Source organism: Pseudochaenichthys georgianus, unplaced genomic scaffold (assembly GCF_902827115.2).
Source record: "Pseudochaenichthys georgianus unplaced genomic scaffold, fPseGeo1.2 scaffold_180_arrow_ctg1, whole genome shotgun sequence".
Taxonomy (NCBI): Eukaryota; Metazoa; Chordata; class Actinopteri; order Perciformes; family Channichthyidae; genus Pseudochaenichthys; species Pseudochaenichthys georgianus.
The window spans coordinates 1,352,079-1,379,468 of record NW_027262575.1 but is presented as its reverse complement, the minus strand read 5'-3'; the positions used below and the strand labels follow the sequence as shown (position 1 = coordinate 1,379,468).

The window sequence follows — 27,390 nt, the reverse complement described above, 5'->3', positions numbered from 1 at the left end:
GAGTTGGGTTTGCACTTCAGTCTTTTTGGTACCGGTGATATTCACGTTCGGGTGATGCCTTTTCAAATGAGTGTGATGTATTGCCAGCCGCGTAACCAATGTTAGTTGAACAATGCCGACAAACAGCTTTGGTTCGGTCCACCTGTCTTTGTCCATCATCCTTGTACGTAACTGCGAAACCAAAATGTTCCCAAACCGGAGACTTCAATGATGCTGGAGGATTTTCAGCTCAACTTTATCTGCCGTTCGCCATTTCCTCAAATTACTGACTACATTTGAACGCATCCCTGTGACCAGCTCGTCCCAATTAAATTACTTGGTCGCTCTATGATATATACCTGAGATTACTTCCCAGAAAGTTGTTCATGTTCTCAATTGTTTACGTTTAACGCTATTTCGTCGGTCACACGTGTACCGAAACCGAATGGCCCGTGCCGAATAATTTCAGTACGGGTACGTGTACCGTTACACCCCTAATTGATTGATATGATTGCGATTTAAATCAGGCATATACTTCTGTCAGGGGATGCCACCGCATCAAAATCTCCTGCCACCCTCTTGCCCACCCCATGAATATTGTCTAGATCCGCCCCTGTCCGGGCAGTGGAGTCCGTCTTTTCTCAACGTGTGAATGACAAGCATAAAGAATAACAAAATATAGCGTCTTTGCCTTTATTTGGAGCAGGCGGGATTAGACTCTGACGTCACAGTCGAGCCGTTAGTGCCCGCCTACTAAGGGCTTCACGGCAACTCTGCAGAATCCTATGGGTGACGTCACGGACACTACGTCCATTTGTATATACAGTCTATGGTTAATACATAGTCTAAAGAGTTAGAGAGAGTGAATAACGAGGGAACAGACCTGCTCTGTGGATCTGAAGCTGAGGCTGTAAAACAGCGTCCAGTAGTTTCCGGTGTCTCTCGTTCTCCTGTTTTGAACGAGACAGTTCCTCCTCGTACTCTGCTATCGTTCTTTCAAACAGAACAAAGATGTCTTCAGTGAGTCGCTGCTTCACCAACGAGAGCAGGACAACACTCATGTTTACTAAATCACCACTTCCGTTTCTCGCTCCCTTCCCTCTGTGTTGCTAGCGTGTTACCAGCTAGCATGCTAAGCTAGCTTCTAGTGTCCGAGCTAAAGGCTTCAGAAGAAAGAGCACAAATGCAGAGGTTCATCCAGACACACAGACGATGGATGGATCAGCTGCTCAGGAACACCGAGAGAGAACCCATGAGACGCGATCTGGGTTCCGTTAGAAAGAGCGGGACCATCACTTCCGGTGCATCACTTCTTCTTCTTCTTTAGTGTTTATTGGCGGTTGGCAAACCAACTTGTAGGTGCATTACCGCCACCAACTGACTGGAGTGTGGACAAGAGACTATGCAGAAAACAATAAACAAAACAAACAGAACAAAGAACCAAAACTCTAGATTATTTTAAATTGATCAATTTCTCTTAGAAACGTAATAATATCACAATATATTTTGCCTGCTGTTTTCCCTAACAGCCCTGATAGCGACAAGTCATGGCATTTTGCTTTCTTCAGTGTCTGGAAAAGCACATTTCTCTGAGTACTATATTTCCTACAAAGCAGTAAAACATGCTCAACAGTTTCTGGCTGGCTGCAGTGTACACACTTTCCGGTTGGATGCTTTCCTATTATACTTAATGTATGATTGAGACCTGTATGACCTATTCTCATCCGATAAATGACATTTTCCTACCTTCTTTTAAACCCTACCTTCCTACATCCTCCACATACCTTTGAATTTTATAAAGATGTCTTCCTGTATCATTAAGGTCCCAATGTTCTTGCCATGTTGTTTGTGCATACTTCTGTATGAATGTTTTAACTTCCTCTTTGCTGAGTGGAACTTCTATGTCTATGTTCATACTTCTGAGTGTTTGTTTGGCCAGAATATCCACCTGTTCATTACCCTCCACACCAACATGAGCAGGAACCAGATGAAACGACTTGCTATGCCTTTGTTTTGCATTTTATATAAAATTAGAAATATTTCATTTATTATGTCCGTTCTAGATGAAGATCTGCCTGATCGTTTAAAATACCATCTACAAGCTGATGCTGACAGCCCCGCTCCTGCCGCCCGCTAGCTGCAGACCACACTTCCACGCTCACCGGCAGGCACCGACTGGCTATTGGGAGGACCGGGAGGGTGTGTGTATGTGTGGCCCGAGCGAGTGAGAGGGAGACCTTACGTGCATTGTTGTTGTTAGCATCTGGTGCTAGCTAGCTGCGCTAACTGATATAAGGAGCTGTTGAAATGAAAACAGAGGAGCGACATTTCGCCACAACTGCGCCGAGCACTTGACTTGATGCAGGAAGCAGACAGCGGGACATTGTAGGAGAAGTCAGCACACTCAGCACGGATAGTGCAACATGATTGCAGCGTCCAGGCAGCTCCCGTTCGAGCATATGCCTTGAGTTGCACATAGCTCCAACGCGCGTGCACGCGCACGCACACACACACACACACACACACACACACACACACACACACACCCACACACACACACACACACACACACACACACACACCACACACACACACACACACACACACACACACACACACACACACACACACACACACACACACACACACACCATTTGTATTGTATTATTGAATGAGAGAGGTTCCAGGTTGAATTGAGGCGAATATTTGTAATGTTCAGAGGTTGTTGTGTTTAATATTCATGAGAATAGTTGTCATTGTTCAAATGATAATAAACATTTGCATAAAGCGTATTTGTCCACTCATATGTTGATAAGAGTATTAAAAACTTGAAAAATATTCCTCTAAGGTACATTTAGAACAGATAAAAAATAATTAAAAGATTAATTTGCGATTAACTATTTTAATCGACTGACAGCCCTAATCGTTATATTGAACAGCAACGGACTACATACACTACCTTGCGGAGTACCATTTTCCACAGCATAAACACTTGAATATTCTGCACCTACTCTTACTTGTATTTTTCGGTCCAGTAAAAAAATCATAACCCAATTATATGCTTTACCACCAATTCCCAATGATTTGAACTAGATTAGTAGTCCTTCCTTCCAGAGCATGTCATAAGCCTTTTCAACATCAAAGAAGACTGCAGTCACTACTTCCTTGTTGGTCTGTGCTTTCCTGATGTCTGATTCTCAGCACAATATAGAATCCATTGTGTCCCGACCCCTCTGGAACCCACTTTGATATGGGGACAACAGAGCTTTACTTTCTAAGATATACGTTAACCTGTCTGTAACCGTTCTCTCCATGACTTTGCACACATGAGATGTCAGGGCAATAGGCCTGGAGCTAGATGGATCTGAAGGGGCTTTCCCTGGCTTTAGGATGGGCACTATTATCGCTTGTTTGCACACTGAAGGAATTGGCCAGAATCCCATACCCTATTAAACAACCTTAACACAATGACTAGAGTGTTATCTGTCATGTGTTCCAACATTTTTTAACCAACACCATCTTTCCCAGGAGTGGTTTGGCGAGCTCTAATAATTGCTCTTCTCAACTCAAACATACTAAAATGCAGGTCCAACTGATCCCCTAACACTTCTACTCTATCCAATATTCTAGGGTTTTCCATTAGTGTATTATGTCGGCACTGCCTGGCTTCCTCTGTAAGGTTATCTGAACTATGAACTTTCTTAAATGTTTGAGCTAGAAGTTCCGCCTTTCCTACGTTGTGACAGCCATTATGTCCCCTCTGCTCAAAACTGGCAACTCATAATTCCTTCGAATTCCCCCCATTCTCCTAATCATGCCCCAAACACCTGCAAGCTGTACTTCTCTTCCAAAACTATTGCAATATTGCCTTCAAAATGTGCGTTTTTGCGTTCTTATTGTTCTCCTCACTATAGCCTGGGCCCTTTTATACTGATTCAAAGCTTCCTGAGAATAGAGTTTTTTGAGTTTCCTGAATGCTTTATTCCTGTCTTTAATGGATTCACTGCATTCACCATTCCACCAGGGTACACTCTTGGTGCGCCTAACTCCTGCAATTTCCGGAATTGTTTCTTTAGCTGAATGAATGATAACCTTAACCAGCTCATCATTGAATTTATTTATATCATCATCATTTTCCTCTTGAAGTGTTTTACATCTATTCGTACTTACAGCTTGGAAGGCATCCCAATCAGCCTTTCCCAGTTTCCATCTAGGACTTTTCTTGTTCTTTTCAAACCTTATGTTGGTCCCAACTTTAGTCATTACCGGATAATTATCGCTGCCCACTGTAGTATGCTTTACCACATTCCATGTACTTATACCTGCTATTGCTCTAGATACAAATGTCAGATCGAGTACTGTTTCTATATTCTTCGTGAAATTATATCGTGTTCCTTCTCCAGTGTTAATGCACACTAGCCCGAGGTCATCTATAAATTCCTCAACTACTACACCATTTGCATCTGTGCTACTGCTTCTCCATAGCGAGTTATGTGAATTAAAATCCCCACACCATATTACTTTGCAGTGAACCCCCAGCATCCTCTAATATACATTACATTACATTACATTAAATTTAGCTGACGCTTTTATCCAAAGCGACTTACAATAAGTACATTCGACCAGGAAGACACAACCTTGAAGAAAACAGAATCATATAAGTACATCAGGTTTCATAGAGCCAAACATTTCAAGTGCTACTCAACTGGCTATAGATAAGCCAGTCCTTTATTAGTATATAAGTGCTCTGTTAGCAGTTCTTTGTTAGTCATTCTATCGCTCGAGGTGGAGTCGAAAGAGATGAGTTTTCAGTCTGCGCCGGAAGATGTGCAGGCTTTCTGCTGTCCTGATGTCAATGGGGAGCTCATTCCACCATTTTGGAGCCAGGATTTCAAACCCACGTGTTTTTTCTGATGGGAACTTGGGTCCCCCTCGCAGCGAGGGTGCAGCGAGTCGTTTGGCTGATATAGAGCGTAATGCACGCGCTGGGGTATACAGTTTAACCATGTCCTGGATATAGGAAGGGCCAGATCCATTCGCAGCATGGTATGCAAGTACCAGTGTCATGAAATGGATTCTAGCAGTTACCGGAAGCCAGTGAAGGGAGCGGAGGAGCGGAGTGGTGTGGGAAAATTTAGGAAGGTTGAAGACCAGACGAGCCGCTGCATTCTGGATGAGCTGCAGAGGTCGGATGGCACATGCAGGTAGACCAGCCAGGAGGGAGTTGCAGTAGTCTAGGCGTGAGATGACAAGAGCCTGGACCAGAACCTGCGTGGCTCTCTGGGTCAGCTGGGGACGCATCCTCCTGATGTTGTAAAGCGTGTATCTGCAGCAACGGGTTGTAGCAGCGATGTTTGCAGTGAAGGACAGGTTGTTATCTAGGATCACACCCAGAGTCCTTGCAGTCTGAGTCGGGGAAACAACAGAGGTGCCGATGTTGATTGTCAGGTCAAGAGTGGATCTTTTCCCGGAAGAAAAAGCAGTTCAGTCTTGTCAAGCTTGAGCTTGAGGTGATGAGCGGACATCCACTGATAGATGTCAGCTAGACAAGCAGAGATGTGTGCGACGACCTGGGTCTCTGAGCGGGGAAAGGACAGAACTAATTGGGTGTCGTCAGAGTAGCAGTGGTATGAAAAACCATGCGGGCTAATGACAGATCCGAGCGAGTTTGTGTACAGGGAGAAGAGGAGGGGACCAAGAACAGAGCCCTGAGGGACCCCTGTAGTTAATTGACAAGGGTCGGACTCTGACCCTCTCCAAGTAACCCTGTAGGTGCGGTCTTTGAGGTATGAGGGGAGGAGGGAAAGTGCAGAGCCTGAAACTCCAAGTTCTTGGAGAGTGAAGGAGGATCTGATGGTTCACCGTGTCGAATGCAGCAGACAGGTCCAACAGGATGATGACAGAGGAGAGGGATGCTGCTTTGGCAGTGTGCAGTTCCTCAGTGACAGCAATGAGAGCAGTTTCTGTGGAGTGACCTGCCTTGAAACCAGACTGGTGCGGATCCAGAAGGTTGTTCTGATGGAGATAACAGGAGAGTTGTTTAAAGACAGCGCGTTCAAGTGTTTTAGACAGGAACGGGAGGAGAGAGACAGGCCTGTAGTTTATAACATCAGACGGGTTGAGAGTGGGTTTCTTTAGGAGAGGGTTTACTCTTGCCTCCTTGAGACTGTTTGGAAAGTGACCAGAAGTTAGAGAAGTGTTGATGAAATGGGAGAGAAATGGTAGAACATCAGGAGCGATAGTCTGAAGGAGGTTTGAAGGGATAGGGTCCAGAGGACAGGTGGTAGGGCGGGCAGAGGTAATGAGGGTAAGAACCTCACTTGGAGAGAGGGGAGAAGGAGGTCAGTGTGTGGGTGAAAGGAGGGTCTGGTGACCCAGCGGTGAGTAAAGGTGAGTCAGAAAAAGAAGAGCGAATATCATCAACCTTTTTTTCAAAGTGGTTAACAAAGTCGCTTGACAGAAGTGAGGAGGGGCTTTGAGGGGGTCCAAGAGGGTGGAGGAGGAAGGGGCTTTGGGGGGGTCCAGGAGGGAGGAGAAGATGGAAAATAGTTTTTCGGGATTGGAATAGGAAGATTGGATCTTATCTTGAAAGAAAGTGCTTTTTGCCTGAGAGATCGAAGGAGAGAAAGAGGAGAGCAGATCCTGATAGGTTAGGAGGTCGTCATGGTGTTTGGATTTCCACCGTTTCCGCTCTGCTGCCCGAAGGACGGTTCTATTAGCACGCAGTGCGTCATTTAGCCAGGGAGCAGGAGGGGACTGACGAGCCTGCCGAGATGTGAGAGGACAGAGAGAGTCCAGAGAGGATGAGAGAGTAGAGAGGAGAGTTTCTGCAGCAGAGTTTGGAGGCAGGATTTGGAACGAGTCAGAGGAAGGGAGGGCTGAGAGCACCGATGAGGCAAAGGTAGAGGGGGAGAGGGAACGGAGGTTACGGCGGACAGGTGCAGGATGAGAAGAGATTAGTTTGTTATGTTTGGAAATGGGTAGAGAGAATGAAATGAAGAAGTGATCGGATGTGTGGAGCGGGTTTACAGAGAGGTTAGAAGTAGTGCAGTTCCTTGAGAATATGAGATCAAGGACACTGCCAGCTTTATGAGTTGGTGGGGACGGAGACAGTGAGAAGGCAAAGGCGGTTAACAGAGATGTTAGCTCGTCTATCTTTCCTGTCTGGAGGTTGTAGTCTCCGAGAAGTACAGCGGGAGGGCCAGTTTCAGGGATGTGTGAGATCTAATTCCCCACATGGATTATAATAATTTACTATATCTATAGGTCCTCTATCATTCCATACCCTTATAACTATTGCTTCATGATCTGTACTTACATGCATAACTTTGTAACTTATACCACTCTGTATGAATGTTGCAACTCATCCCCCTCTGCCAGAGTCCCTATCTCGTCTAACTGCAGTATATCCCTTCACAATAAAATCAAGTTGTGATTTCAGCCATGTTTCCTGAATACAGAGGACATTAGGTTTCTCTCCCAGGTTGTCAATATACTCTTGTCCATTTCCAATTAAACTTCTAGCATTCTACTGCAGTACAATTACCACCATCAGGATGATCCAGTCCTTGTCTGAGGTTGTTGGACGTCATCATTTAGGATATCTTTCACGTTTCTCCAGTGCATCCCTTTCACATCAAGGTACTTTTCAGCTGATTTGACAATTATTTTGATTCTTTCATTCCGGCTTGTAGTCTGCGCTGAACAGTTGATAATCTCTGCCATAAACAGTACAAACTCTCTTTTACTCACTATCAGAGTGTCCTCCTTCAACTTAACACAGTTGTGGACTTTTTCTGTTTCTTTGCTCTTATTGTTGTTTCCCATTTTAACCTGCGTTCCTCCTGAAACTGTCTTTACTGCCTCTGCATAGCTAACTCCCTGCGTCACCCTGACTCGCTGCACCTCTTCTGCTTTCTTGCCAACCTCACATCCACGGTACGCTGAGCTATGCTCCCCTCCGCAATTGCAACATTTCAGCTTTGCCCCTTCTTCGCATTTGCCGTATTCATGATCTCCACCACATCTGCCACACCTTTGTTTTCCCTTGCACACTGCCGTCACATGTCCAAATCTCTGACATTTAAAACATCTTAGTGGTGGTGGAACATACGGTCTCACATCATAACACATATATCAAATAAGTATCTTTTCCGGAAGACTTTTTTCATCAAAGGTGATCAGAACCGAAAGACTATCTTCTTTAATCCCATTGCGGTTTGCTTTTGATAGCTTTGTTATTCTCGTGTCCAGGAGAGAAGCCTTAAAAAAGGAGACTAATGGCGTCTCTGAGAAGGTTCAAATGGGTACTTTAAATAAAATGGCACGGTAATGTTACAAGCAGAAGATGGTTCAGAGAGAGGGAAGGAGCAGAAGAGGCTCTCCACACATTCGTCTTTCCCGCTTGCTGGCTGTTCGCTCCTCCTCTCTGGGGGCTGTGGTGACGTAGGGGACTTCCCCTCTCGTTCCTCTGTGTCCAATATTGCGTTAAACAGAGGATTTCGACATTTTACATTCATTGCTTACTCCCACATGCCTTTTCTCCTCCTTATCTCTTTCATAACTTTATATGTAATGCATGTTAACGGCGTCAATAGCCACTTTAATTATACTAATGGACGGTTGTCCCGGATGTCGTCATGAAGAATTTTCAGAATAAAAGCTTTGTATTAAGATTGTGCGAGAACTTCCGTTTTTTTCAGAATAAAATAGCACCGTATAGGGTTCCACACGCCGAACGAAGCTCCATCTTGTGCAAGTTTCACAACCACCATGAACTCCTGTTGCCTATTTCCGACTACGCTTTCTCTCCTTTAGGACGCTTAAAAAGTTGTATAATTTTGCACGGACGCCAGGACCGGTGAACAATTTGACATTCTGGAGTCAATGGGTTAAAATTGTCCAAGGTGCTCGCTAGCGTCACCTATGAAAAACCCATTTCGGAATAAATTTACAAAGTCGCACTGTAAGTCCGTTTGACCTGACATTTTGCACACTTATGCGGGTGGACCTGCTCTACATTTGGTCCTCTTGAACCTCAAAGCTCCGCCTACTTTGATTTTATTTTATTATCATAATGTTCAAAACAGTGAAATATTCACTTAAATTTCAATTTTAAGTTTTTCAACACCAAACTTAGTATACAGCATTGGTGGAGGGTCATACACATAACCCTAGGAAATGAGCATGTTTAGTTGATAAATATGGCCACCATTAATCAAAACGTATTTTCAAAAAGGCGGGGCTTCGAAAGAAATGCTCATAACTCATCAACAATGTATCCAAATATCACAGATGTTGGTGGATAGCTTCAATCTGTCTTGGGGAATAGGCACAACAAAGTATTTTCATTTTGGACTTTAGGGGGCACCAAAAACATCACAAATGTATAAATCAAGAACGGATGGATGAAATAATCTTTTTTTTTTTTTTAGACATACTCTGGGGGTTAGTCTGAACTGAGATTCAAAGTGTCGAAATGAGTGACGAATGTGGGCGTGGCCTATACGTTCTTTTTTTTTATTGCGATGCGCTTAAATGAGTTTCGGACGCAAAACTTTGGACACACGTCACAGTCCATGACCTTTTGGACAATGTAAAAAAAAAAGGAAAAAAAAGAAGCACATTCCTCATGGAATTGCAGACATATTTCTAGATGGCTTCCATTAGCCCCGGCCCCCAGAAAGTCAGCCATTTTGAAAAATGTGCGCATTTCAAATGTCAGTAGATTACACATTTTTGCGAACTCTTCCTAGGGAAATGATCGAAAAAATTCAAATCAAAAACAAGTTCAGCCCATACCCAATGTCATGCTAAATTGCGAAGAAAATAGTTGCTAGCTCAATCGGGGATGTCGTAAGCTAACAGAGAATATACTATTTCTGACAATTTACATGTCGCAAATTACTCCAAACTACTCACATATGATTTTTCCGATATTCACAAAACGCTGTATACAGATTGCTCTTATGATTGCGGACATATTTTAAATTGCCTTCCATTAGCCCCGCCTCCCAGGAAGTTGACAATATTTTTAAATGTGCGTTTTTCATGCATTTTAAGCAAATTTTTTGACCTCCTCCTTGGTAAATGATCGGAAAAATTACAATACAGGAAAGGTTCAGCCCATATCCAATGTGATGCAAAATTGCAAAGAAAATAGTTGCTAGCTCAATCGGGGAGATCGTAAGCTAACAGCGAATATACCATTTTTGAAGATTTGTCACAAATTGCTCCAAACCACTCGCATAGTTTTTCCGATATTCACGAAACACAGTATACACATTGCTATTATGATTGCACACATATTTCAAATTGCCTTTCATTAGCCTTACTTAGGCTAACGGAGAATGTACAATTTTTTACCATTTATATGTCAAATAAGCTACTGAGACCAGCCTGTCTGCCTGGCGCATCATCACTCACACACACACACACACACACACACACTCACTCACTCACTCACTCACTCACTCACTCACTCACTCACTCACTCACTCACTCACTCACTCACTCACTCACTCACTCACTCACTCACTCACTCACTCACTCACTCACTCACTCACTCACTCACTCACTCACTCACTCACACACACACACACACACACACACACACACACACACACACACACACACACACACACACACACACACACACACACACACACACACACACACACACACACACACACACACACACACACACACACACACACACACACACACACACACACACACACACACACACACACACACACACACACACACACACACACACACACACACACACACACACACACACACACACACACACACAATCTACTGTTGGCAAGTCTGTTGACTGTTAGTCCAGCAAGGCCCTCTGCTGGCGGCACATTCAATTACAACAGACACCTATACACTCCACAACACACACATACAGCTCCTAAATCATATAATATATATCAGGCTACAGCCCTTGTATATTTTATTATGTGAAGCAATATATGGTTTCATGAAAAATATCTACTGTTTATTTGTAGATATCTACTAAAGCATGGGTCGGCAACAGGCGGCCCGCGGGCCATTGTTGGCCTGCCAGCAATAATATTTGGCCCGTAATTTTGAGAATTAAAAAAATAATTGAGATTGTTTTGTTTTTTTACAACATCGGACCGACAGTCTGTGCGACTATATAGACTATAATGTCCGAATAGAGCACCTGAAGAATGCTTACTGTACTTTTATCGATGTTGAGAGTGAATGACACACAGCACAGGCACAATCAGGCAGCGGGGTGCACTGACGCTGATAGTGGATCAATAGGTGGAGAGCGCGTGGTGCTGAAATAGCCAACATTCGGTGTGTGGTTTGAAAAAAATAACACCAGCTCACTAAATCATTCAAACATAATAACAACAAAGTTCAGTAAAAACATTGACAACAAAATTGGAGAAGCCGCTTGATCATGGAGGGCGAGGGGTGGTGGTGCATATCCTGAAACGACAGAGCAAACACGCTACATTAGGGATAATAATTACAATGAGCCATTAATTCAAAAATATAAAAAATATAATTAGGCTATTAAATACAATTACGACAGGCTTGGTACTCACTTAATGTGAAAACTGACATCTCCCATCGGTCGCTATTTTTTGGATATCTGGTGATATGGACGTCACTTTAATCCGCAGGCAGTTCTCAAGGTTTTTATGCGTCAATCGATTCCTCTCGTGCGTCTTTATTGCATTCATTGAAGAAAAGGACGACAAGCATGTATAGGTGGAAGGGAACATTGTGAGCACATAAAAGTGAGTCTCTTGATCGTGCTATACTCCTCTGCTATACTCCTCTGAGCTTCCCACCCAAAAGGAAATTGAAAATCAATTAGCTCCATTTCTAATGCAGCCTCGTCTAAGGAGGGGATCATTTGTTTCGCCTGGGAGGTGAAGTCTCCACTTGGTCGGACTGTGAGAGGATTGCGTACAAAGGTAATGATGTCTTTTGGGATGGAGTAGTCCTCAAACCTTGACGTGAAGTTGGCCCGTAGCTGCTTGATGAAGTCCACCATCAGCTCTGTCACTTGTCCCAGTGCCTGTGATTTTAGTGTACTGAAATGGAGGAGCCTGCCAGTGGATATGTCTGACTCGAACAACTCCTTCCTCGTAAAGGATTCAAGCTTTTCAACCATGTCCACTATGGTTTTGCCTCTCCCCTGTAGCTGCAGGTTAAACTGGTTTATCTGGCCAAATATATCCGCTAAAAATGCTACATGAACTTTTCATCTCACAGAAGGGCAAGGTAGTCAGCTGCTGCCCTAATCTCGCTCAATCTAAGGAACGCCTTGACCTCATCCAGTAGCGCACAGAAGCGGTCCAACGCTTTCCCTTTGCTCAACCAGCGCACGTCATTGTGAAGCAGCAGGCCATCGTGGGTGGCCTCTTCTGATTCAGCCACAAGTTGTCGGAAAAGCCGATGCTGGGTGCTTGATGTACCCCTGACAAAATTAATGACACGCATCACTTTGTCCATAACTTCCTTTAGCTCACCACTGAGTGTGGCGCAAAGGACACTCTGGTGGGTGAGACAGTGCAGTCCATGCATTTGAGGGGCGTGCTCCTTCAACCTGCTTACCAGACCTCTGTGCTTTCCCACCATAGCAGGAGCCCCGTCTGTCACGATTAGGTTAACCCTCTCAAATGACAATGAATGCAGCCTTAACAACTCTTCCAGTTTCGTAAATATAACGTCCCCAGTGGTGTGCCCTTCTAATGGAATAAGAGACAGCAGCTCTTCCCTGAACTCCTTTCCATCAAAATATCTAACATAGACGCACAACTGGGCTACATCTGTACTGTCAGTGCTCTCGTCAATGGCTAAGGAAAAGTAATTGGCTTGACTGAGACCCTTGATAATTACCCCCTGCACAGCGTCCGACAGTGCTTCTATGCGGTGTATAGCGGACCTCGCAGAGAGGGACACCTGTTTCACTAACGCAATGACACCATCCATGAACTTGTCGGTAGCCAGTTCCTCCAAAACGGTCACCATCACCTCCTTGAAACCCTCTGCGTCAGTGAATGGCCGGTTGTGCTTTGCGAGCACCCCCGACGCCTTTAGGGACGCAGTTGTCACTTTCTGTTGGGCTGTGAGGCCTCGCACCAGGGTCCTGCTGCTGTGCGCATAACCTGCTGTCAGTGCTTCAATCTTGCGCTTTCGTGCCTCTGTCTTGGGTGGAAAGGCCACTTTGAAGGTGTCATGCTTCGTCCCGTGGTGCCGCTTAATATTGTATTCTTTGCAAGCAGCCACATTTTCATTGCAGATAAGACACAACGGCTTTGCATTGATGAAACCAGGTAGGATGAACGCATAGTTCGCTCTCCAGTTCTCTTTAAATGCCCTGTTTTCACCGTCAACTTTCCTGTTTAGACATTTGGAGAGTGACATTACTGCTTTGGATTACTAAGATAAGATAAGACTTTATTCATCCCAAAGGAAATTTTTGTGCCAGAGTAACAAAATACAATAAACACAATAAACACAGCAGCACAACTGTACACTAAAAGTGCAGCAAAAAGAGCAAACATCCACAGACAACATGAAACGTAGAAACATAGATGGTCACACAATCAATGCAATCATTATTAGCAGTATTTAGTAGTTAGTGTGCAAAAAATAAAACGTAGTGGCAGTTACGTAATTGCACATTATCGTAGCATTATTAATAATACTAATAATAATAATATAATAATACTAGTCTGGGGGAAGCGCGTTTGTGTATTTTTGCATTGTTGTTGTGACGTCAAGTTACTCCGTTCTCCGCTTGTAGTTATGCTGAAGCTTCAAAGCTGTATTTATCATCTGAATTTGCCGAAACAAGTTTAATATTCTGAAAGCCAAGACTTTGTTTATTTGAAATCAGATGAAAACAAACTGTAACGGACCCTGCCGTGTTATCTATGATTACTATATGCCTTACATTCATAATGTCAGCAGGAGGCGGTGCTGCGGAACAGCAGAGTGGCGAGTGAGAGTTGTCATCTTCCCTTTAATCTTCAAAAATGTATTTTTCGTGTGATTTTGGAAATTTTGAAAAGTTCCATATTCTGAAAGCCAAGACTTTGTTTAGTTAACATCAAACAAAACACCCGAACCCGGAAAAACTAGTTTTTTAAGCAAATACACGTTTATTTTTAAATGAGCCGTGGCTACTTCCGACTGATTTCGATAGAGCGGGTCACATAAGGCAAATGTGTGGTTGTGGGGAACCAGGTCAATTAAAGTACAATGTATTTAACTATTAAATACATTGAGTTTGAGTAAAATATATTGGTTACTGATTAATTTAGGTTATAATATATTAAATAAATTGCAAATCAAAACATGCTGTAATTCATTTATTTTGTATTTTTTAAAATCCTAATGTGTCCTTGAAAAGTTGAAATAAAGAAAAGGAAAAAGGATTCCAGTTGTCCATGCGTCCTCTGTTGCCCCTCAAGCCTCTCAAATGTGGGCAAACACTCAAATAAATGCCAAAAACCCAGAGAACTTGACAATACTTATCAGAATAATGTTAAATAACACTGCTAGCTAGTTAATAACTCTACTTTACTCAGTGGAGGCTCGACAATGAGGAAAGGGAGGACCATCCTCCCTAACATTTCAGAGAAAAATAAACTTTGAAGAGAACAATAAATACAACTCAATTTAAAAGATAAGTCTGTTAAAATACAGATAATAGCCCTGGCTTTGGGACTGAAATGGGGCTAGAGAGGACAAGCCTCCCTTTGGGCGGGTCTAGCCAGAGGCTCTGGATTGGGCACCTATATCATCAGTGAACCAATCAGCGGATCTGACTGCGCATCAGAGTGTTGATGGGGAGGGTTATCAGCGATATCAGAGTTTTTTCTGAACCGGGGAACAGGGGCGCTGCGCCCTCTTACCAAAATCAATTCCTTGAATTAGGCTTTGATTATGTTCTGGCCCGCCATCTTGTGGCTCAGCAAAAAATTGGCCTCGGCCAAACTTACTTGCCTACCCCTGTACTAAAGCATACAAGTATTAGTTCATTCAAAGAAAGGCTACATCATGCCTGTGATTTGGCCCGTGAGTCGCTCCGGACCGCCCAGTTTAAAATGAAAGCCCGGTATGACAAAAAGTCAGTTGCTCAGGAATTCCAAACCGGTGACCGAGTAAAAAAAACGTGTGTGTGTCACATAAACATGCTTAAAATGTATGTTGATTGTAAAAGTGGCGCTGCTCAATCTCCGATAGTAACGCCTATTGCCTCTGTGTCTGTTAATCAGCCACCTTACAGCCCCAGTGATGACGGACTGAGCGACAGGCGCGCTTCAGTGTCCTGTGCGCGGACAGGCGCGCTTCAGTGTCCTGTGCGCGGACAGGCGCGCTTCAGTGTCCTGTGCGCGGACAGGCGCGCTTCTGTGTCCTGTGCGCGCCTCGGTAATTCAGCGATATTGTCCAACCTGAATGAACATTTAGTACATCTGTCCTACTCGCCCTCGGCTGATATTCGCAGGCTTACTCATACACAGCCACACAGACACAGGAGGAGAAAGAAATATCTGCACACAAATTACATAACGACCCAGGGTCGTAACAGTTACCCTTGGTTATAGCTCCTCCAGAGAGACCTCTCTCCTCTAAATCAGTGTATCCTCGGTTACGGCTCCAACAGACTGCCTCCTCGATAATCGATCCTCGATGAGCCTTAAGAGAAATGTGTTTTCCTTCGTGACGGCGCGCCGACATCCATTTCCGGGTCGCTGCCGGAGGATCGCAGAGTCAAGGACGTGAACATTTGAGAAATGACAAACGGCTCATTCAGAGGACTCGCGTGTGCCGACTTGACGCCGAGCCGACCGGCGACTGTCCCCGACAGGCGCAAAGATGTGAGGGCCCGTCCACAACTGCGCACGACTGTGACCGCAGTTTTAATTCATTTTATTATTCAAATTTAAAATGTATTTTCAGTGTTTATGTATTGATCACATATATTTGTACACACATACATTTATTTATACATTTATTTGGGAGTGTGTATGGATAGTCTTTATATATCATTTTTTATTTCTCTATGTTTAATTGTATTGTTTATATATATTTTATATATTTATGTTTATTATTTATTTGTGATGTTTATATTATATTATATTTGTGATATAATTTTAGTCTTTTTTACATTAGGTTCTAACTTTTTTTAATATATTTGTTATATATTTAGTTTTATTGTTTAAACCTTTATTATCATCTGTTTTAAATATTATACGTTTTTATGCAGTTTTATTTTTTTTCAGTGTTTTTTCAATAAATGTTTAATTGTTAGTGTTTATATATGTAGTATATCTTTTTATCCTTACCCAGGTTGAACCTATATTATTATTGTCTGCAGGTAGAGACTGTGAGCAGGTCAACCCGTGGGGCGAGTCCTCTCCGGACGACCACCGCTCAGAGGGACAGGGACGCCCCGGGACAGAAACATACACACCACAGAGAGGGGTATCTGATGTAGCGTCTACTAATTTAAATAATGATTCACTGACAGATTAACATAACATCATAACACAGAATATAGATGTGTGAAATGGGTTAGTACTACCTTTATTTTGGCATATTCTGAAAATGTAACTCATACTTATTCATAAGAACAAAGAGCAATAATTGTTAAATAAAAAAATAAGGTAAGGGTGATCCTTTATGTTATCATAAAATGTGTTTATTTGTCATATAATACTATATTAACTGATATTAAATACATGAATAATTATACATAAGCACTGGATGGAAATCAACGACAAAAATAGGTAATTCATAAATAAATAATTTCCACACATGTCTTGGTACTTCCTGTTTAAATGTAATTGCCATTACTTTGTATAGCCTCGCCAGCTTTATCAAACTTTACTGACAAAATAAACAGTTGTTAAGCTTTTAAATTAACTGTTAAGTTGTCACAGTTGTTTGGAGCTGCTGCCGGGTCTGCTTAAAAAAACACGACAACAATCTTTCTATAATTCCCCGCACTGTCTGAACGTAGACACAGGTCCGCACTGTCTGACCACAGGGGGTTAAACAATAGCTAACGTTTATTAGCTAAACGGCAATAAGTGGTGGTGCACCAGGAGCTACAGGGCGGGGCACCAACAGCAATGTAAGATAGTGTCTGTGTTTCGGGTCAGAGCCGGATCCCAGCTGAATATTATCCCACACTCAGATCACTGAAGTGGTAGCTTGCTAGTATTATATAGCATCTTTCACTCATACAAACTTTGTTATTCTTTAGAGTGTTTAACCTGTTAAGCCTCGAGCCTGTTTTTCAGGTCTCAGGCTCGAAATTGACATGCCCAGAACAAATTACTATATCGTCACTTCGAAAAAGGTAAATGAATCATCTTTTTTTCTCAAAGCAATGATAAACCTGTGAGTTGAATATAGAAAAGTGAGAATCAATATAGATGTTTTTATTTTAAATTCAGATTGAACAAAAAAACATTGCTTATAGTGAAAACCACCCTTGAATGATGGGATGGGAGACTAAAAGCTTTAGGAATCCAAACTATAACATATAATAAGTACCCTGTTTCAAGATTGATGCAAAACAAGTGAAGTTTGACCTTTTTAGAGAGGATTAGCAACAAAAAAACCACTTTTGGGGTCATTTGGGTGCATTTGCCATATCTCTGGAACCCAGTGGTCGATTTTGGCGATTGACACCTCTTTAGAACCGTTAGAGCCAATAGAATCAAGGGGGAGTTCCTAAATCCACCTACACGTTACCATTGACGAGTGAGAGTGATGCGCAGCCAGCATGCCCAAACCGAAAGCTATGTTACACTCTGAAAACTGAAAACGCCTCATTGCCATAAATATGATGATGGATTATCAGTAATCATTTCAAAGGGAGACAGAGACATTGGATTAACCTTCAGCACCATTTATCTAAGTTGTAATGCCATTGAACAGAACTTTTGATCAGAAAACAGCAAAGGTATTACACTTAGATCGTTGTTGAATTAGATGAGCTTTATTCAATGGTCCAGACGACATACAAAAAGGAGGACACATTTCTTCGCTTCATGGTAAAATAAAGTTATCAGTCTCAAAAAGAACATAAATAACACGGTCAAAGGACTTTTCCGCTTCCCCGTCTCATCACCATCAGCTGTGTCCAACAACCTACCATATATAGGCATATACCCATGCACGTCATACTGACGCACATATCAAAACAAATAAGTCATCCTTTAATTAATAAATGTTAAACTCACAAAAATACCTGATAAAATACCTGATAATTAAGAGTTTAATCTAATTTATATTATTATTATTTATATTATTATCAAGCCTAACATTCAGACAATAACAACAAAAGGAAAATGGCTCTAACATACCAGCCCCTAATTGCTTATTACATAGCAATTACCAATAATAATATATCAACAGTCATTTTAACAAAACATATAACATCCATCCGTAGCATATCTGTATACTCAAGTCCATAGTACATTGTATACTTTCAAGTCCATGTAAGACCAGTACTGAGTGTGTAGGTCTAGTACTAATTGTCTGTAATGATCTGCATTCAAAAGGCAGCCTTTGATGGGGTAGGAGACCAAGAGTCTAGTCCTTTGGTCTAACAGTCAGAGGTGCACGTGACTGAAAGGCTTAGTAGGCTCAGTCTGTTCCCTCCAGGAGCAGACACAACTTAGTTATGGGTCTTTCAATGGTACTAGACTTGGTTTTAACCAGGACACACCTAACAAGTCATTTTGAACCAGGAAGGGTCTTAACTACATGTCCCAGGAGCCAAGTGTTCCTCGTGCGTTCTCATCAACGATGACGACCAGGTCTCTGGGGGTGAAGTTTCTTTTGATAGTATTCCAGTTGGGCTGTTCTTGCATCAAAGGAAGGTATTCCCTGGTCCAGCACTTCCAAAACAGGTCAGCAAGGTATTGCACCTGCCTCCTGGCTGAAGAGTTAGCAGCTGATAGCCAGTAACGTTGAAGGAGTTTGGAGAGCGTGGGACCTGAGTGACCAACTGGATGATGCGGCTTGGTATCAACTTGGAAATATCAGAATGTTTAAGTAGAATCATTGGATGTTTGACCTCAGTTGGCGTAGCCATCTTTGTAGTTCTTCTTCCAACTCTCAGAATCCCAGCATCAATGATAGGGTCTAGCTTGTATAGGAAGCTTCCTCTATTGCACTGTTTGGCTTTTTCCAGCAAGGCAAAATCCTCTTTGAAATGCTGTCTCTGCTCGTGGTCAATAATGGCCTTTTCAGCATTTTCCGTGTCCTCTACTGAAGGTCTTAAGGCCCTGACACACCAGGCCGATTTCGGCCGTTTTCGTTAGTCGGAAGACGAAGCGTGTCCTGTCGCCCAAACTCAATTTGGTGTGTCCCGCACCGTCGGCCGTGACACGCCTTATTTGGACTGCCTGACCCGATGCATGGCCGATTCAACATGGCCGATTCAACATGTTGAATCGGGTCAGGCAATCGGACCAAGCAATCACTCTGATTGACTGTTCAGCTAGCGAATCAGTGCATGAGAAGCGAAACGGAAGTGAGGAACAAACGTTTAAAAAAAGGCACACACAGACTGCTATTCATTTTCCTCTCATCATGGCGATGTGGAATGACGGAAACGAAGACCTGCTCATCACCTTGATCCAGGAGAGGCCAGCTCTGTACGACATCACTGAGAAAAGGTACTCGTGAAAACCGGACTCTGGCGAGAGATTGAAACGCAACTTGGTTTCTCGGGTAAGATTATCTTTTTCATCAATTGAGCTCTTTAGCAGATACTGTTGGCTTTTTATTGTTTGCCAGCGTACAGTGACGTTAACGTGAAATGTAATTTGTTATTTCAACCTTGTGTTTTGTTGTTATCTTGTTGCTAGCTGTGCCGTTTGGCACTGCATATAGATATGAATTGGACATGCTAACTAGCCACAATGCTTACATTGTTTATCTGTGTGCTTCAGAGAAAGAGCTGAGGAAGAATTGGGATTCTATGCGAACCCAGTACACCCGGTACAGGAAACTTGCCCCTTCGGGTAGTTGTGGAGCACAAAGGACGGGCAGACAGCAGTGGATCCTGACCAGGCTGCAGTTTTTAGAGCCCTACACAAGAAGGAAGGAGAGTACTTCGAACCTCACCATCACGGTAACTATTTTATACAAATAAGTGTTTCTTGCTTCTTTCATTTACAAAAACATTATTTTCATTCATTTGGTGGTTACAGTGTTAAATATAACAATAACAGAATAATATATATATTATTGTATTATAATTATTGATGTGCTCATCACCTTAATGTTGCAGCTGGTAAAGGAGGAGCTAATTGAAATGACATGATATACTGCTGGGTAGCTTATGAAATTCACCATGGGATCAATAACGCTTTTATCTTAACCTATAATAATACATGATCAAATATGTCTTGATTATATTTTGTAGTGTTCTGAATCTTCTAGAAGTATGTCTTTAGCATCTGAATAGAGCATCACAATGTGTCTACAATGTGCCTCTCACACTCGACCACACCCCAAACTAATGGCACACACATTTCAGGGTATTGTTTTGTTATGAATGCTTAGTAAACAGTTTTAAGAAGCCGTGGTATTAAATCCAACTAACTGTGAATTTATTAAAAAAAAATTAAGGAACGTCCGGTGGCCCCCCGTTTTCGATGGACGAGAGTGAAAATGGAACGCACACGCTATTTGTTGTTTGTTTATATCACGGTCTGTTCTTCTTCTCTGTCTTCCGGTTGTTGCCTCTTTTGAATGACGAATACACACTACCGCCGCCTGCTGGTAAGGACAGTTATTGCCACTCACGCACTGAAGTCTTTGCGGTGTGTTCCCGTGCGACACATGGCCAAGACGCAGGAGAACACGGCGACGCAACAGCTGGCGTCGGCGAGTCCTCTGGTGACTGCTTGGTGTGTCAGGGCCTTTAGTGCATTAGCTGAAGGCCTTTTAAGTAGAAGCATCTGATCCTTCAGCCTCTTTCCTTTATCCTGCTTTACTCCAAGATCAGTGGAGCAATCTTTCCTCTTTTCTCTCCTCTGCAGGAGCTTTCGGTCATCAGCTGACATTTGTCTTTCCTCTTCATAGTTGTTTTCTGGAAAGTCGTTATATATAATATATTGTCTTTCACTAGGCTTCTCAAGGTGAACAATTGAGGTCCTGTTCACTACTGCCATAGGGTTTTCATCATCCGGATCTGTGGAAGCATTAGATGGACCATTAACTACCCATCCTAACAGTGTTTTCACTGCATATGGGCCATTTCCTTGGGTATTTATAACTTGCCATTGTTCCATAGCCTGAAGTCCCACGTCAGCATCTAATTCTCTTATTTGGATTTCCTGCAGATCAGGCCATTTCTTGAGGTCCGCCTGGGTAAGAATGTTTCTTTTGGTAACAGGGATTTTGTTCTGAGTGTAAACCTTGGAAAGTTTATATATTTGCCATCTTCCACATTGCCCACTTCTAGACCTGTTACCTCAAACTCCTGACTGTTTTCTCTGTTGCCATTGTTTGAAGAAGGACTTCAGTTCTCCGTCCTCTAGCACCAAGCTGCCTCATGAGCCCCTCTGTGCAAAATGTGTCAGTACTACCAGGGTCCAGGAATGCATAGGTCAGTATACTTTTATTTCCATGGCAGAGTTTCACCTTCACTGGCACTATGGCAAGTATGCTGTCTTTACCAGCCCCAATTCCTTCACCTTCTCCTACTGAAACAAGAGCACTGCTGATGGATGTCTCATCAGGCCTTGCTCCCCCACTCTGCTGCTCTGCCTTATGTTTAAAGTTCTCAGTTTCAGGCTTTGAAGATCTTTTAATGTGCAGAATAGTTGGATGTTTGGCATGACAGATTTGACAAGTCATTATCCTGTTACAGTTCCTGCTCAAGTGCCCCACCTTCAGGCAGCCAAAGCATAGTCCCTTCTCTTTCAGAAACTCCATTTTAGCTTCATGAGATATTGAATGTATTTTATGGCATTCAGCTAAAGGATGCATGCTGGTACAAAAGGTACATGAGGTGTCATTGTTAGGAGGAAATGTAGCTTTTAAGAGGGGATTTGTCTTCTTTGGGGTTCTCTGCATGGCTGTCTGACACTAGAGCCACTGTGGTTGCAAAACTGCTTCACTTATTTCGACTTAAATCAGCAGGAGTTGTAATGAAAGACTTTGTACTGTTAAGTTGATGATCGTGAATGTCACCAAAGAGAGGGTCTTGAAGTATTCTAGCTTGTCTTTCAATAAATACAACAAGGTCATGCAATCTTGCTCTTTGACGGCTCCGATCCAGAATGTCACAAGCTGCTGTTCTCCACTTCTCCCTTAGTTTGTAAGGTAGCTTTGAAAGAATGAGCCCTAGGTTGGATGGCAGGTCCAGCTCCTCCATGTCCTGCAGATCCCTCATTGCATTACAGCAGCCTCTCAGAAAAAGTGCTTAACAGTGCAGTGACTTTCCATCCTCTGCCTTTATAGTGTTCCGGTTGAGAGCTTTTCCCATATATGCATTTGCTATCTCGAGTACATCTCCAAAAAGCACATTTAGCCATCTCTTAGCTTCAGCAAAGCCACTATTAGCATCCATGTGAAGGCAGCTTCTCACCAGTTCTCTGCAGGATCCCGAAGTATATTGTTCCAGGTAATATAATCGATCCTGGTTACTGGTGGTTTTCTCCTCAATGCCATGTTGAAATGCACTCATACATATTTGAAAATTCAGGGGATTGCCATCAAAATCTGGGATTTCTCTGCTGGGCAGTGATGCTTGTTTTTGTTGAAGTACAAATAAATTAACAATATCATTTTGTCTCTGCATCACAGTCAAGAAATTGTTATTATACATTATTATTTGTCCCAGTAATTCCTGCATCTCTAGCTGTGTGTTGAGAGCTTTGGTTTGTATTACCAATATTTTCTGGTGGTCTTGGTTGTTGGTATAGAAGCCTTTGAAGTGGTGTTTTGGGAATAGGTCCAAACTCAGCAAAGGTAATTGGAGAAGGCTCTGCATCCATTGACATATCTGCTTTTACTCTGTAGCTTTTTAAATAGTCATTCATGCTATCATATTTTGCATGTGTTGGATTTTGTGAACCAGTCTCAAAGTGCTCCAGGGCTTTCATGTTTGCATCAGATTCAGCTTGGCTCACTTCCATTTCCATTCGTTCAGATTATTGAAGAAACCTGTGTTCCCAGTATCCAGCTATGAGTTTGCTTAAATATATGTGTGTGCTTAATTACTTTGTATCAAATAGTAGCAGTCTGTATAACAAGAAGTGTAAGTGGAGATGTGAGAGATGAGATATCCTTATTTGGACACCGCGTGGCAAACATCTGGAGGGCAGCAGAGTAAAATGTGTGTGCGTTCTGTCAAATAGTCCTATATATATATGTTTTCTGTAAAGTTATACTGTTTCTCGCATTGCTGTAGGACTGCTTAAGAGCAGAGGTAATGTTTTCTTCGTTATTATAGATATTAAAGTAACTTACATGTACTACTTGTATTAGCCAACTATAAACAACTATATCTTAGACATATCTTAAAAATGCCAAGGGTGTGTGGATCTGTGTGTATTGAACTGATGGGGGAGGGGGCCGGAGAGAAGGAAGTCTACGCAAAATACCTCAAACTTAAGAGACTCTTATTTCTGGCTCGCGCTGATTCGTTGCGACAGGCCATCGTTTTTGTATCTCCCAATGGATGACCGCTATGGGAGGAGCATCCGGCACAACTCCTGCCGTTGGAATTATATGTATCCCTGTTGTGTCCTTGGTCCGGTCTCTTTTTCCTCCTGCTGCCAAGATAGTAAGATCTAACAGCACTCGGACCAGAGCGGGGGTACCCCTTTAAAGTGTATTGTTGTTTTTTGCCATTAAAACAGATTATTGTTTATCCTTTATCCTGGTGTTTCGAATTCCTTCTTTTATAATTTGACCAGCTCATCAAGGGACGCGCGGCGCCGAGGTGGGCTTCAGACCACCGTCCTCATTGCTCGAACAGGATCTAGCTTGCAGTTGAGCCTTTTCAATTTCAAATGCATGCTTTTCCTTTAATCCTGCTGCCCGGGCAAGGAGGGCAGCTCTTTCTGTGGCTATTTTGAGGTGGGTTGAGGAAGCAGAATAAGTTGTTGATCCTGCTTTTGAGCTCCTCCTGGCTGATGCATTGGAAACACTGTCATGGGGTTCAATCAGTATCTGAGGATCCATTCGAGAGCTTTTCCACATCCTTAAGGAAATTCGTGAATGCAGACATTTTTGGTTCATACCAATCCATTCGCTCAGTTTCCCTTATTTCCTCAGATAAAAGCATTTGAACAAGTCCATGACACTCCATAAATTCATTGCGTAACATCTTGAACGTTGCAACAGCTTTATCCACCTTTTCCAAATTTCCCTCTTGCACCAGTAATGCTTTAAATTCATTCATTCTGCGGGTGCATGCTCCAAGTTTTCCTATTCGAGAGTTTTAAATCTCTCCTCTGCCACGGAAACATTAGCTGGAGGATTATCAGGATCCATTGTTTCTTTTTCTTTAATTAATCTACATGAAATAAAGTCATTAATATTTCCAAGAACATAGTGTGACTCACAAAAATACCTAATAAGTGAGAGTTTAATCTAATTTATATTATTATTAAGCTTAACATTCAGACAATAATAACAAAAGGAAGATGGCTCTAACACTCTAGATCTGAGTTCCTGGCTGGTTCTGGTCCTCCACAGACCTTTCCATCAGCTTCTGTTTCCAGGTGTGCTACTGAGCTGCTGGCTGGAGGCTCTGCCTCTCTGATCTCCTCAGTTTGAGTTTGATGAAGCTGTGAGGACTGACGACCAACACACTTATGGAATTTGATGTGATGACTCCGGTTGAATCTTTTGTCACAAACACTGCAGCTGTATGGTTTCTCTCCTGTGTGGACTCTCATGTGTTTTCTTTAAATCTCCTCTCTCTGCAAAAGATTTCTTACAAATTGAGGCAGATGAATGGTTTCTCTCCTGTGTGGATTCTCATGTGTTTCCTTAAATATCCTCTCTGTGCAAAAGATTTCTTACAAATTGAGCAGATGAATGGTTTATCTCCTGTGTGGATTCTCACGTGTTTCTTTAAATCTCCTTTCTCTGCAAAATATTTCTTACAAATTGAGCAGATGAATGGTTTCTCTCCTGTGTGGACTCTCATGTGTTTGTTTTAAATCTCCTTTCTCTGCAAAAGATTTCTTACAAATGAGCAGCTGAAGTGGTTTCTCTCCTGTGTGGATTCTCATGTGTTTCTTTAAATATCCTCTCTGTGGAAAAGATTTCTTACAAATTGAGCAGATGAATGGTTTCTCTCCTGTGTGGATTCTCATGTGTTTGTTTAAATTTCCTCTCTGTGCAAAAGATATCTTACAAACTGAGCAGCCAAATGTTTTCTCTCCTGTGTGGTTTCTCATGTGCCGATTTAAATTTCCTCTGTGTGTAAACGTTTTCTCACACAAGAGGCAGCCAAATGTATTCTCTCTCCTGCACTACGTCCTGAATCACTGACAGGGTCTTGTTTATTCTCTGAGAGTTTGAACCTGGTTCTCTGGTCTCCTTCCAATCAGCATGTCTTCAGTGTCAGGTTCAGAAAGAGTTTTCAGTGTCAGGTTCAGAAGAGTCCTCCAGGGTTGTCCTCGGTCTCTGGTTGTAAATGTTTCTCTGGATCTGAGTTCCTGGCTGGTTCTGGTCCTCCACAGTCCTCTCCATCAGCTTCTGTTTCCAGGTGTTCAGTTGTTCTTTGATGAAGCTGAGAGAACTGAGGTTTCTCTTCATCATCTTCACTCTTCACAGGGACAGGAGTGAATGTGGACTTGGGTGATATCGGCCTCCTCCAGCCCTTGAAGCTGCTTCTCCCTCCTGACTGCTCCAGAGTTCCTCCTGTTCCCTCTTTAATGTGTGGGAGGGGCTCTGGGTCCTCCCGGTCCAGACTGGAGCTCCACTCCTGCTGTTCAGGGGGAACCTCTTCTTTAACCACCACCAGCTGCTGGACGTCTGCAGGAAACACATATTCAGAGAAACTGTAGAGTATTAGAATTTAAAATATTACCATGAGTAACACTTGATTAACTTTGCAGCCCTTATCCATTCCTCATTTTAAATGCTTTTCCAGATGCCCTGGAGTTTCAGGACAACAGGTGAGTTAGTACTCTAGCTGATCTAGAACGTAGTTTTACTGCCGCTTAGCAAGGCGTCGGCCGTTGACGGAGTGTGAGGCCTTAGCCTTACAGTTTGTGACCTGTCTGCAGAGTCGTTAGCTGAGAACTGGTGTTGGAGTTGCATCTTAATAAATTGAATATCATGGAAAAGGGAGTTTATATTAGTAATTCAATTTATAAAGTTTAAACTCATACATCACATAGATTCATCAGATACAAAGGGATTATTTCCAGCGTTTTAATCTTGATTGCGGTTTACAGCTAATGAAAACCAAAGTTCAGCATCTCAGAAAATGTGACATTGGTAATATAAGACCAATACAAAAACTGATTTTTTAATAATATAGAAGTGCTGGCCTTCTGGAAAGTATATAGTTAATGTTCCTGCTGTCAGTACTTGGTTGGACCTCCTTTAGCATGAATAACTGCATCAATGCGGCATGGCATGGAGACTATCAGTCTGTGGCACTGCTGAGGTGTGATGGAAGCCTAGGTTGCTTCACTAGCGGCTTTCAGCTCGTCTGCATCGTTGGGTCTCGTGTGCTTCATCTTCCTCTCAACAATACATAGAATCTCTACAATAATAATCTCCGAATTCTGACTTTTTCCCAACTTTTTGACTTTTTCTAAAATGCTGCAACATGACTGAGACTTTGTGTGTGCTCGGGGTGATTCACAACGTCCGATTGTTTCACATTGTAAATCGCGCTGAGCTCCGTGGAGGTGTGATTTCCTTGTTTAGCGATACACAGCAAAACACAGCCAAACTCACCCTGAGCACACACAAAGTCACAGCCGAAGTAAAAACAATAAGTGTGGCTTGATATTGAGAAGAAAAAGGTTGATAAACGCTGTGAGAATGGGTCTGCGGAGAGGATTTCGCCGCGATCCCAACTGTCTGTTATCAGCAGCAGCCCGGAGGAGAAATCAGCTGAGCTGCGTGTGTGTGTGTGAGGAAGTCCGTGGATTGGTCAATTTGGACCAATCAGCGCGGACTTAACGTAACGGCTCCGCAGACTTAACGTAACGGCTCCACGGATTGGTCCATTTCGTTCCGGGTTACAACATGACGTCATGATGTACCCGGAAGAATCAAATGGATGATGACGTTTCACCAACGAGGCGTTTTGGGGAGTTCTTCTCTGTGTTAGAGTTTTACTCGCTACAGGGTGTACTTTGAGGGTTTTGACTCTGCACACCGTTTGCATGC

General features: G+C 42.7%; 1 pseudogene; it reads right to left on the bottom strand.

Moving 5' to 3' along the window:
- Nucleotides 1-24,680: 24,680 nt before the first annotated feature.
- LOC139433301 (gastrula zinc finger protein XlCGF8.2DB-like) lies at nucleotides 24,681-25,461 on the bottom strand (annotated as a pseudogene).
- Nucleotides 25,462-27,390: the final 1,929 nt, after the last annotated feature.